General features: G+C 44.1%; 1 long non-coding RNA gene across 1 annotated transcript; it reads left to right on the forward strand.

The window, feature by feature from the left end:
* Nucleotides 1-4,572: 4,572 nt before the first annotated feature.
* Nucleotides 4,573-11,887, forward strand: LOC143689517 (uncharacterized). Its single transcript, XR_013178814.1, has 3 exons — nt 4,573-4,801; nt 10,525-10,721; nt 11,104-11,887. It is a non-coding gene; the product is annotated as an uncharacterized LOC143689517 (long non-coding RNA).
* Nucleotides 11,888-13,168: the final 1,281 nt, after the last annotated feature.

Below are 13,168 nucleotides of genomic sequence, written 5' to 3' on the forward strand. Positions count from 1 at the left end.
ATGTGTTTTTGGTTTGTTAATGCTGCTGGAAATCAAATATACCAGAAATGGGTTGGCTTTTATAAAGGGAATTTATTAAGTTACAAGTTTACAGTCTAAGGCCATAAAAATGTCCAAACAGAAGCACCAAAGAAAGATATCTTGACTCAAGAAAGGCTGATGACTTTTGGAGTTTCTCTGTCAGCTGGGAAGGCACCTGGCAACAACTGCTAGCTTTTTCTCCCTGCTTCTCATTTCAAATGGCTTCCCCAGGGGGGCAATTTCTTTCTGCATCTCCTAGGTCTCTTGTCTGTGTCAGTTTTGAAGAGTTTTCCAAAATGTTTCTCTCTTAAAGGACTCCAATAAGGGACCCAACTTGAATGGGTGGAGATACATCCTTATGGAAACCACCTAAGCAAAAGGTCCCACTCACAATTGGGTGGGTCACATCTCCATGAAACAACTTAATGAAAAAGAACTCACCCAACAATATTGAATCAGGACTAGAGGACATGGCTTCTCTGGGGTACACAACAGTTAAAACTGGCACACCATGTGACAGACATCAGCTTTTCTTGAGTCAAGCTATCTTTCTCTGGATGCCTTAGTTTGGACATTTTTACAGCCTTATAACTGTAAACTTGTAACCTAATAAATTCTCTTTTCAAAAGCAAAAAAAAAAAAAAAAAAAAAAAGAATCCCCATTATGAAAGGGCAAGACCAGGGAGAACTTCCATGTCTCCCTTCATTTCCTTCCTTTTCTTCCCCCTTCCTCTTTTAGCTTTGATTTTTCCTTAGTTGCAATCTTTTCCCATTTTCTCCTTCTTTCGCAGTGACTATCTGGGCTTCAGCCTCATCCTTGAGTGTCCAAGGGGAGCCAAGACTGTGACTCTATTTCCCATCTGCCATCTCCTTTTGTCTTAAGGGGACAATAGGGTCTAGCATTTGTGGCAGCAAAGTAGGCACATCTAGATAACTGAAGTGGAAAAAAGATTAGGTTTTCATGCCAAGTTTTCTGCGTGAGTTTCCACATGACGATGTATCATATTGAACCTGATCATCAAAGGAACGACATTTATTGAGCACACTCGTGGACCAGGTGATTTTCAAGCATTAGAACATTTCATTCTGAAGCAATCCTATAAGACAGTGTTTTGGTTTGCTAAAGTTGACAAAATGCAATATACCAGAAATGGACTAACTTCTATAATAGGGATTTATTAATTTACAAGCTTACAGTTCTTACGCCATAAAAATATCCAACTCAGGGCCTCAACAGGTGATGCTTTCTCCCTGAAGACCAGATACCAGTGAGCTTGGGCTTCTTCGTCAGATAGTAATGCACATAGCAATGTCTGCTGATCCTTCACTCCTGGGTTTCATTGCTTTCTGCTTCTGGCTTCAGTGGCTACCTCTTTCAGTTTCTCTGGGGCTCATTTCCACATGTTTCTCTCTGTCTTTTATCCTCTTAAAAAGGAATTCAGTAAGGGGATTAAGACCCCACCACCGAGGTGAAATAGCCTAACCAAAAGACCCCACCCACAATAGGTCTACACCCACAGGAAAGGATTAGCTGATCTTTTCTGAACATGAACTTTTCTAGGACCCTTACAGTCCCACACAGTGCGGCACCATCCCTATTTCATAGATGAGGAAACCAACACTCTGAAGTTTAAGTAGTCCACCTGCACTCACACAGCTAAGAGGCAGAAAGATACTTAATCCTGAATCTGCTTGTCTTCAGAACCAAGGCTCTTGATCTCAGAGCTGTGAAAATCGTTCTCTAAATGTGTGGTAAATATATTTTCTGTTTTCTTTCTGGTGAGTGTAGGCCTCATTAATAACTCACACTGACTGCAAATTAATAATTGTAACTGTCTGGGTGCAACTTTTCCATCAGTTAAAAAGCCACTGCATCTTTCTATCAGCTGACCTACATTTCTTCTGCTGCAAAGACTTGAGGCATTTCATCAGACGCCTTGCTAAAATCAAGGCTATAGCCAAGATTTCATCACGGCTTTCCATTCCCAGGCTACCTGAGTAATAAACAGACAGGAGCTCAGCAGCTCCCACACACGAGCCTGACTGTGTTGTTGTATTTGGTAGGAGGGCCTGGCCCCAGCTCAGGTTAGCAACTTGGCCCTACTGAAACCCAGATCAAAAGAGCTGGTGATGCTTAAAAGTAATAAAGAATGTTTACATTTGTTTGTTGTTATATATTTTTTAAATTCTTTTAAAATAATAAAAGCAATAAAGAGCAGCTGGAGGAGGAAGAGGGTGAAGCCTGATGGCTTCTGCCAAATGGCGAAGGGGAGATTAAAATGCCTCTGGAAGTAGTGGGCGTGGTGCTTGAGATCTGCTTTCATCAGTCCAAAGGACCAGCGTAGAAGGTGGATTCTGCCCCAGGGGTCCCCCCTACAGGCCTCCCCTCCTCCTCTGGAGCAGGGGTGGCAAGTTCAAAGCCTACAGGTGTCAGGCACAGACTCTCAACAAGGGGAAGCAGGCCCGTGAGGCCACCACAAATGAATTGCCTGTAAAGTGTACATGGCATATTGGCAGAGCTCAATAAGTGTCAGATAGTATTATCCTTAATGTTATCAGAAGGACCGCTGTCCCAGACAATCACTGGCTTTTGGCAAGGTGGGCACAGTGATGCCAGTTCATCCAATTTGTCAAAAGAAGTTGAGAATCTGAATTTTTTATTTGAAATCTCTCAATGTTTTCATATTGGCAATGAATGCAATAAAAACAAAAACAAACCTTTGTGTGGGCTAGAGACAAAATTAGTCTGCAGGCAGCATCAGTGTGAAGACCCCCAACCAGTTCAAAACCTCTGCCGCAGCGTCTGCTGCAGAAGCTCTGTGACTAGGACTCCTCACCCTCTAGGATTAGGAACTGGCTGTGGCAGAGTCTTCCAAGCCTTCTTGTGTCCTGCCACCCCCTCCAGCCTGCCCATGGACTCTGGAACTATCCAGGGGCTGCAGTGTGACCACCTGAATCCTTGAGCCTGAGGAGGGGCTGGCAAGGAGAGCATCAGGGCGCAAGCTGGGCAGAGGGGGGCACGGCTGTCTGTGAGGAAGAAACTGTTTCCAAGTGCAGTGCAGAAGCACAGATGGGCTCATCCTCTGCATGGGAGGAAGGAGCAGAAGCTGCTGGTCATATAGGATTAGGAGAGTCTCCCTGGCCTATCTTCCCTGAGCAAAATGGGCTTGAATTGGATTAGGGCCCTTCCACCTTTCATCTTCTCTAGTGGGACCAGCGATCCAGGCTTCTAGTGAAGCATTGTTAATGGAAGATGGCACTGGGTACAATAGACGTGTGGGAGCATACACAAAGGAACAGAAACAGAGCTCTAAAGGGTTAGGGAGCTCCAGTAGCTGCTCTCTGCAGGTCCCACTGCCCCAAGGTGTATCCACTAAAGCTGCTACCGCTGCAGTCTCTTCCTCTGAACAAACAGGTGCACTCAACGGGAGGGAACATCTCCTAAGAGCTGCAGTTGTCCTTCTCATCATTTCCCTTTGCCCATAGTTCTCAGTGAGGGGAGATTCAAACAGAAGCTGGACTGATCCCTGCTAGGATCCTGGAGAAGTTCTGCTGTTGTTTCTATGTAAGAGAATGTCTCTCCAGCCCTTACTTGCAAGAGAATTTCTTCTGTTTTTGACAATGTGATCATGTAGGGCTGGGGAGAGTGGGTGGTGGGCAGGACAACTCAATACCATCATCATCATTACTTTTTTGAGTTTTTTAAAAAAGATTTACTGAGGTATAATAGACATACAATAAACTGTACATATTTAAAGTATTTGGTTTGATGCATTTTGACACATGGACATGCCTATGAAACCATCACCACAATCAAGACAGTGAATGCATTTACCACCCTCAAGTTTCCTTAGGATCTTTTGTAATCCTGACCCCCTCCTTCCACCATCCTCAAGCAACTTCTGTTTTCTGTCACTATAGATTAGTTTGCATTTTCTCGAATTTTATATAAAGAGAACCATACAGCGTATATTCATTTTTTGCCTGGCTTCTTCCAGTCAGCATAACTATTTTGAGATCCATCCACATTGCCACATGCTATCCGTAGTGCATTTCATTTTTATTAGAATGATGTTCCATTATAGGAACATAATTTCTTTTATTAAGTGCTTTCCATATGTCAGGGTCTGTACCAGTTAATTTGCATACACTATCTCTTTAATTCTCAAATCGGTCTGCAAGAAACCAAGGCAGTCTACTTGACCGTGGAGGCCGGTAAAAGGGTCAGAGAGGGCAAGTAACTCTCCACGGGTCACACGGCCGGCAGGTTAATTCAGGGCCTCGCTCCGAAGTTGGCGCCACTGTCCGCGATCGCGGCAAGCAGCGTCTACCTGAGGTCCGCCCAGGCCACGGGCCCCGGCTCCTCCGCACCGACTTGCCTGGGACCCTCCCCTAGCACCACCCACAGGGCCCGCCGGAAGGAGGCCTGGCCGCAGGGCGGCCACTTCCGGCTCTTTGCCCATTGGTCGGAGGGGAGGGGGTGAAAGGTCAGGGGCGGGGCATCTCGGCGCTGCCCCTTGCTTGCGGTTCCCGCGCGTCCGTAGACCCGGACTGGTTTGTGTTTTGAGTGGGACTCGCGCCCGGAACCGGTCAGTAGAAGGCCAGGCCAGGAGGTGGCCGCGCGGCGGACGCAGGGGCAGGCGTGACGGCTTCTCAGTCAGCGCGCGTCTGTGAGGGACTCCGCTGCGCGGCGCCATCGCCTCAACCCGCTTGACTAGTTTTCCTCATTGAGAAACTGGCTTTCGCGTGTTCCCGGAGAGCCTGCGGAAGGCCTCAGGGGGTGAGGGCGAAGAAGCACGGGTCGCCTTTTCCATTCTCGGGCCTCAGACCCCCCGGGGTCCAGGGAGAGGAAAGGCCGGCGGGACGTGCTGGCGGGATGGTGGCCGGCAGCCCCCGGCCCCGCACCCGCCCTCCACGGGCCCCTGGCCGGCTCCTCTTTATCATCAGCCTTCCCGACGCCTCGGAGTAGGGCACACCCCTGAGCCCACACCACTGGCAGTTCCCTCCCTGAGAAGCAGGCCCCCAGTACCCGGCCTGCACCCAGCGGAGCTCAGTAACTTTCTGTTGAGTTGATTTCTTGGAATTAGGTTCAGAAACATGCAAAACTAAGTCATAAGTTGTTTGGAGGTACATAAATATAGTAAAACCATACATAAAAGCAACGGATGGTCTGGGAAGGGGTACAGAGCCACGATGTGTGCTGCTGAGAGGCCCAGGAGCTCCTTCTGTGACACGTGTTTAGCTCCTCACCTCTCTCCGACCAGCCTGCCTCCCTCAGCCGCGTATTTGCTACGTTACCTTGTTTTGTTGATTCTAAGACACATTTTGAGAAATTAACCTCTCTGAAACGGGGATGCATACCACAGTCAATGTGAGTTTTAAAAAAAAGGAACCATGTGCCATTGTTCCTTTGGTAGTGTTCCAGTTTGCTAGTTGCTGGAATGCAATCTACCAGAAACAGAATGGCTTTTAAAAAGGGGAATTTAATAAATTGCTAGTTTACAGTTCTAAGGCCGAGAAAATGTCCAATTAAAACAAGTCTATAGGCGGGCCATGGTGGCTCAGTGGCAGAGTTCTCACTTGCCATACCAGAGACCCGCTTTCGATTCACTGTGCCTGCCCACGTAAAAACAAACAAACAAACAAAAAAGGATCATAAAACAAATCTATAGGAATGTCCAATCAAAGGTATCCAGGGAAAGATACCTTGGTTCAAGAAGGAAGATGAAGTTCAGGGTCTCTCGTGGAAGGGCACATGGCAAGCTCAGAGTTTCTCTTTCATCTGGAAAGGCACATGGTGCACGGTCAGGGTTACTCTCTCATCTGGGGGGGCACATGGTGGACACGGTATCATCTGCTAGCTTCTTCTCTCCTGGCTTCCTGTTTCATGAAGCTTCCTGGGAGGCATTTTCCTTCTTCATCTCCAAAGGTCACTGGCTGGTGGACTCTGCCTCATGGTGCTACAGCATTCTCTGCTCTCTCCAAATCTCTTATTCTCCAGAATGTTTCCTCTTTTATAGGACTCCAGTAAACCAATCAAGACCCCCCCAAATGGGTGGAGACAAGTAGTCATCTAGTCCAGTTTAACAACCATTTTTGATTAAATCACATCTCCAAGGAGATTGTCTAATTACAGATTCAAACATACAGTATTGAATATTATTCTGCCACGGGAAATGGGATTTTGATTAAAACATGGCTTTTCTAGGGTCCATACATCATTTCAAACCAGTACAGGTAGGATCAGCTTTCTTTGTGGGAGATAAAATAATGGTGCTGCTGATAATTAATGGTGCCTTAGCATAGACAAAGTACAGGGTATATATTTGTACAAAAATTACATAATTAATTTTTAATAACAGCTTTACTGAGAAGCAATTCAATGCCATACAATTTAATGGTTTTTACTGTATTCCTAGAGTTGTGCAATCATCAGCACAATCAGTTTTAGAACGTTTTCATTCACCTGTATCCATTAGTTGTCACTCGCTATCTCTCCCTCAAATGCACTGCCCACTGCCCCACGAAACTACAAATGTACTTTCTGTCTCCATTGATTTGCTATTCTAGAGGTTTTGTATAAAGGGAATCATATAGCTTTTTCATTTAGCTTAATGTTTTCAAAGTCTATCCATGCTGTAGCATCATAATTAATTTTCTCAGTAGCACATTTGCTCTTCAACTCATTGGAATCTGATTTTTGAATCACCACTTTACTGAAATGCCTCATGTTGGTCACAGTCTTCCTCCTTTTACAGTCCAGTAGCTATTTCTCTAGCTTCAACCTATTCAGCAGTAAATGTTAGTTGAGTATTGACAAAATGCCAGTTCCCATTGGCATTTTTCATCCCCTTCTCCCTAAAATACTTCTTCCTTAATTTCCACACCTCCAGGCCTTCTCTGTCTACTTCCTTGCTTCTCCCTTCTTCTCCTCATTCTTTGCTATAGGACTTCTTCACGGCTCGGTCTTTGGCATTTGTCCCTTTCTCCTATACTCTTCCACTGGTCTCCAGCAGAGTGGTTGGTGTCTTCTAGGATCAGGCCCTCAAGTTTTTGTCTTCAGCATTTCCTACTCTCTGCTAGACATTTCTCTCTGGGTGTTCTACAGGCACCTCAAACTCCAGAGATGTAGTCTCTTCTCTGCACAACCCAGCACTTCCTACTTCTCTTAAGCCACTGAGCAATTCTGCCTTGTACTCTTTCATTCAACAAAAATGACTGAGCCAGCTGTCAGGCACTGTCCCAAAATGCTAGAGACATGTTAGACAAGAAAACAAAGTCCCTTCTTTCATGGAGCTTCCAATCTAGTGAGGGGGACAGATGGCGAACAATTATGTAATATGATAGGTGGTGATAAGTTCCTTAAAAAAAAAAAATCAAAGCAGGGTAAGGAAATAAAAAGTAACAGTGGTGTGTGCTGGTTATTCTCTGTTTCCTGCCCCTCCCATCCTACCTCCTCCCTCTAAGCCCTGCTCGGCTATTGGATTCAGCCAATGAGAAGATGAAAGAAGTAGGAAGCAGTGGTGCTTTCTTTCCCAGCCTTCTCTCCAGAGTAAAAAAGTCCTGATTAGTAGCTTTTGCCCATGTCCATTGTATAAATACTTACACCATGAGAGATTTCAAACTTCAATTTGATGTTGAAGTTGGGAAAAGATGTATACAATCAGCTCCCCTGAGCCAATGTGATCCAATTCCAATACACCACCAGTGGAAGAAGAGCACTGAAGGTCTTCACCACTTGCTTCCAGCCTCCATTTTGGCAGAGCCTGCATTCTTCTAGGACAACAGCTCTGTTCAGCAGCTCATCTCCCACCAAACACTCATAACATCATTTCTGCCCCCTGCCCCTTCCAGGCCCAGGAGAGGAAATGGCTTCTCAATGACTCCAGTCTCTGGATGCCTCAGTACCCCTACTTAGTTGCCTTTCTCTGTCCCTGCCTCTTCAAAATCCCTGTGGAATGTACCTTTTGTTTCCCTGGGAGATCCTGACTCATATAGCAGGATCACCATTTTTTATAGCGTGCTGGGGAAAGCCTCTCTGATGATGTAACATTTAAGCAGAGAGCTGAAGGAGTGGGAAGTGATTCTGTATTGGTCTTGACACCCCCTCCCCAGTTACCCTAGATCTGATGATGCCTGATAGCAGTCTTTCTCGTATTTTATTTCCTGCAGTGCCAAGCCTGTGTCTTGCATGGATCCAACAAATATTTGCGGAATTGTATAGATTCGAGACCATCTATTGCTTTTCTTCTGCTCTCTAAAAGGTGTTCCTTGTTCCTTTCAGTCCTCATTTGAATCTTCTGTTGGGCCCATGCTCAGCTAGCCAGTGCAAGCAGGAGGCGTTCTAAAGTCCTCCTACAAAAATTACAGTCCTCTTAAAAAAACACAGTCCTCATGAAAATTGCTGTATTTTGGTCCACAGTGGATAATTTACATACATTTAGATAATGAATTCAAAAGCCAGTAAATCCAAGTCTGTGAAATAGAAATCAGCACAATTTGCTACAATTGTATTTAAACTCCCATGAAGGCTAAATTTGTGAAAGTTCTGCCACCATAGAGCACAAGGACTGCCAGTATTCACACTGCCCGGCCCTGGGTCCCGGGAGGCACTGTTCTCTGCTCCCCCATGTTGTCACCTTCCATGTCTAAGGCAGGCTGCTGCATGGGCCTGTGGTGTCAAGATCACAATGCTAACCCGGTGCGCACCTGAGTCCTGTCAGACCAGCCCTACTGCAGGGACGAAGTTGAATGGATGGGGAGAAGGGATTCTTTCTGGAGATGATTAAGATTAGGGTTGGGATTGGGATTGGATTCTGGGTTAAGATTAGGGGTAGAGTTAGGGAAGAGGGTATAGTTAGAGTTGAGATCAGGGTTAAACTCAGGGAAGGAATTAGATTTAGGGTCAAAGTTGGGTTAGATTTAGGGTTGGTGTTGAGGATGAGTTAGGCATTAACAGTAAGGGTTAGAATTAGAGTTTGAGTTTGGATTAGGAATGGGTTGAAGTTAGAATGAGTGTTAGGGTTAGAGGTGGGGTTATAGTTAAAGTTAGGATAGGAGTTGAGTGGATTTAAGGTCAACATTAGAGCTGGTGTTAAAATTATTACTGGGGTTAGGAATAATCTGATCTTGAACTGAGGCTGGATAATAGGAAATTGATTTCTAAAGGCTAGTTGGAGGAGTGTGGCAGCTTGAAAACCTTATTCCCCTTCTACCTCCCACTCCAAAATTATTTCCCAGGTATACTTCCTTTGGCTTATAATTTTGGGTTCCAGGATTCTTCTGTAAAATCATAATGTTTAATAGTGAAAACTGCATCCTTCTAAGAAATCTTACCCAACCCTCTAAACAAGACCAGCTAATTGCCTACCCAACATCTATTCTCCCCTTCTTTTTACTAACAGAATCCAGGTTTTATTTAGGATTTCTACCAATGCTGTCAGCTAAAAGATGCTGCTCCCAGTCTTTTATAATGGATGTGGACTTCTACCTATGTACTGGCCCATGAGAAGTGAGGGGAAGTTGGGTGAAATTTCCAGGAAATCTCCTGTTAAAGGAGGGGATGCACCTATCTCTATTCATTCTTCCAGCTGCCTTAAAATAGGGCTCAAAAACTAGATGGTACATCCTGCCAACCCTGGGCTGCCTGACTCAGGACTGCTTATGCAACAAGAGAGAATGAAACTTGCTTAAGCCTCTGTAACTTGGAGTATTATTGTTTTAGGCAGTTGAAACATACCCTGTTTGAATAGCCCCCAGAATGGGGTTGCCTGCTTTTCTAGGTGCATGCTAGGCACCCTGTGCTCCTGCTATCAGGACATTTCACCCATGGCCTTGTGAGCCCTTGTCCATGTTTACTTGTCTGCATTCCTACACATGCTGAGGCACTTGACAGCAGAAACTACAAGCACAGGTGCAGTGCTTAGTCAGTACCCCACAGAGTGTCCTTATGGTCCTTACTCTTACTATTAGACATGGAATCCTGGCTTCCTTGGTCTGTTTGGCCTCGAGCATCCTCAGAGCTACTTCTGGAGGGCAGGACTGCCCTCTGCTCATGCACTAACTCTGCTAAGGGTTGGTTCTGTGCTTTTCCATTTGAGGTGTCCAAGACAGAATGAAAACAACTGAATGGGCAAATTCTGCCCATAGTGGGGCCTCCTTCTAAATGCAGCGACCATGGGGCTCCTGGGAAGCTGCTGGGACAGGAGGCAACCTAGACAGGCTTCCCACAGAAATTAGGATTGAGGAAACCAGGGAAGAATTGCTTCAGCCTTAGATGGTTGGTAGACTTCTGCCTACGTGCCTGAGAAGTGTCCCCATTCCAACTCCCAAATGCTTACTCAGAGGTAATAATAATAATAATAGCAACAAATAACAAATATTGTTATTATTATTGAAGCTTACAATGTGTCAGACTCTATTCTAAATTCTTTACATGGATCATCTCATCTAATCCTCACAATAACCCTATGAGGCTGATACTATTATTTCTGTATTTCACAGATGGGGAACTGAGGAAAGGAAATGCAAAATGGTGCGCCCATGGAGATGGTACATGATGGAGCTCAGATAGGAACCCATCAGTGTGAGGCCAGAGCTCATGATGTTAAGCACTGTGAAACCATTCATTCAGCAAAGAGTCACTGACCATTGAGCACTTTCTAGAAGCCAGTCTCTATACCAGAGGTCCTCAACTGAGGGTGATTCTGCCCCCCGCCCCGGGGAACATGTGTGAATGTCTAGAGATATTTTTGGTTTTGTAGAAGAGGCACAGGTCCTACTGCCATCTTACAGAGCACAGTACTGCCCCCCAAACAAGGAATTATCCAGTCCAAAATGTCAGTGGGTACCGAGGCTGAGAAACTGCTCTAAGCACTTTACATTTTTTCATTTAATCCTCACAATAATCTTATGAAATAGTTGCTGAAAAAATTAAGGTTAGGTTGAGATTTAGTAATTTGTCCAATGTCACATACCAAGTGGATGGAGTGGGAATTTCAAATCAATATCTGTCAGATTCCTAAACACTTATTGTGTCCAGGTGCTGTGCTAATTAGTTTATATACTGTGTTTGTTTCCCAGGGATGCTGTAACAAATTGCCACAAACAACAGAAATGTATTCTCTCACAGTTCTGGAAACCGGAAGTCAGAAGTCACTATCTCTGGGCTGAAATTAAAGTGTCAGCAGGGCCACACTATTTCCAGATGATCTAGGAAAGAATCTATTCTTATCTCTTACAGCTTCTGGTGGCTGCTGGCATTTCTTGGTTTGTGGCTGTATTACTCCAATCTTCAAGACAGAACATTTTAAATCTCTCTCTGCTCAGTCTTCACACCACCTTTTCCTCTGTGCATTGTCAGATCTTCCTCCGCCTCCCTCCTGTAAGGACACATGTGATTGCATTTTAAGGTACACCCAGATAATTCAAGATAATTTCCCCACCTCGAGATGGCTTACTTAATCACATCTGCAAAGACCCTTTCTTCCAAATGAGGTAACTTTTGCAGATTCAATGGATTGGAACCTAATATCTTTGGGGGCAATTATTTGGCCTACTACAGATATACCTTCCCAACAACCCTGCAAGGAATTTATATTATGCCCATTTTACCAGGTTCTGTAGGAAATGACCCAAGCTGTGCTTGTAAGACCAAGTCTGTGGCCACTACAGGCTTACATAGGTGTAGTGAAAGTCTCTTCTTCCGGAACAACCACACAACACACACACACACACACACACACACACACACACATTCATCAGTTCACTGACCAGAGGTAGGCCTTTCAACAATCATTTCTCAATTCGGAAAATATTTTAAATTGTAAATTGCATTGTATTTTTAAAGTGCTAAAGAAGTTCACTTTTTAAGCCACTTCTGTTGACTTCATTTGCAAAGTAAAAACATTCTTGCAACGCAAATAACTGCTCCTTGGTCTATCAGTAACTTAGTTCTGATTTTGTTTGTTTTTTTAATATAGACTTTCTGTAGTCAGGGACTTTGCTGATACTTTAATATACCAATACCTTATATTCATTCTTTCCTTTTTAACACCTCATGTTGACCAAAGGTCTTTGGTTGGCATCAGCTCCTATGCTCTACATGCTAAATCAAGGGATGAAACAGAACAGGTAAAATAAACATCAGCAGCTATTCCACTTCCTCAGGCAGTTCCCAGGCAACTCCAAGGAAGGGCCCTCAGGATAATTCTTCTTGTTTTCCTCCAAGGGGTTGTAGATCTGGACTCCTTAAAACACAGATAACCCAAGAAACTCCCTGATGTTCATGAGACCCTTTCATTTTATTTTATTCATTTGACCAATATCAATTGAGAGCCTACTATGTGCTCAGCACTGTGGAGATGCAGTAGGAAGCAAAAAACACATCTGGTCCTTGCATTCATGTTGCTTACACCCTAGGGGTGATGTAAGGACCTGGAAGAAAAGGGGTGCGCCGCTCAGTGAGAACATGGCCCCTATAGTTTTGTTTCACACCACTCCAGATTTGACCTCCTTTAGGACTAAGTTCAAGTACCACTGATTCCACAGGCTCCCCAAGGCCTCACTCTCTCTCAAATTCCAGTAATTTCACATGTCTGTGTAACATCATCATCCCAAACTGTAGCGAGTTGGCACCCTCTTAGCCAACACAATCAAATCTAGAAGTTGATATGTTAAAATAGAGAGTGAAATAATTCAAATTTATTTCTAAATCCCTTAAACACTTTATTTTTATGTAAACCACATAAATATTCTCCAATTTTTTACTTAGAGTTGGGGACTTTGTGTGTAGGTCTGCCATGTGGAGTTATGTGTCCTCTTTCTTACAAGAAATGACTATAATTTATCCCTAAGGATTTCTGTTTCTTTAAAATGAAACGAGACTTAAAGACCCTTGTGAGGTAATCTGAGGTCAGAACCCTGGTTTTTCAATATCTTTTACTCAGTCTTTTTTATTCCCTCACCCACATCTGATTTTTTTGTGTATGACTTACCCTTATTAAATCTTTCCTAAATATTTATGTTAGTCTTCAAAGAAAACTTTTTACATATATGTTATATTCATATTAATTATGTAGGTACAAATAACAAATCCAATTAGTATAATCAGGCTTGGGAACCACTGATTCTTGGTAAAAATACATAT

The sequence above is a fragment of the Tamandua tetradactyla genome, chromosome 7 (genome assembly GCF_023851605.1).
Source record: "Tamandua tetradactyla isolate mTamTet1 chromosome 7, mTamTet1.pri, whole genome shotgun sequence".
In the NCBI taxonomy this organism is placed as follows: Eukaryota; Metazoa; Chordata; class Mammalia; order Pilosa; family Myrmecophagidae; genus Tamandua; species Tamandua tetradactyla.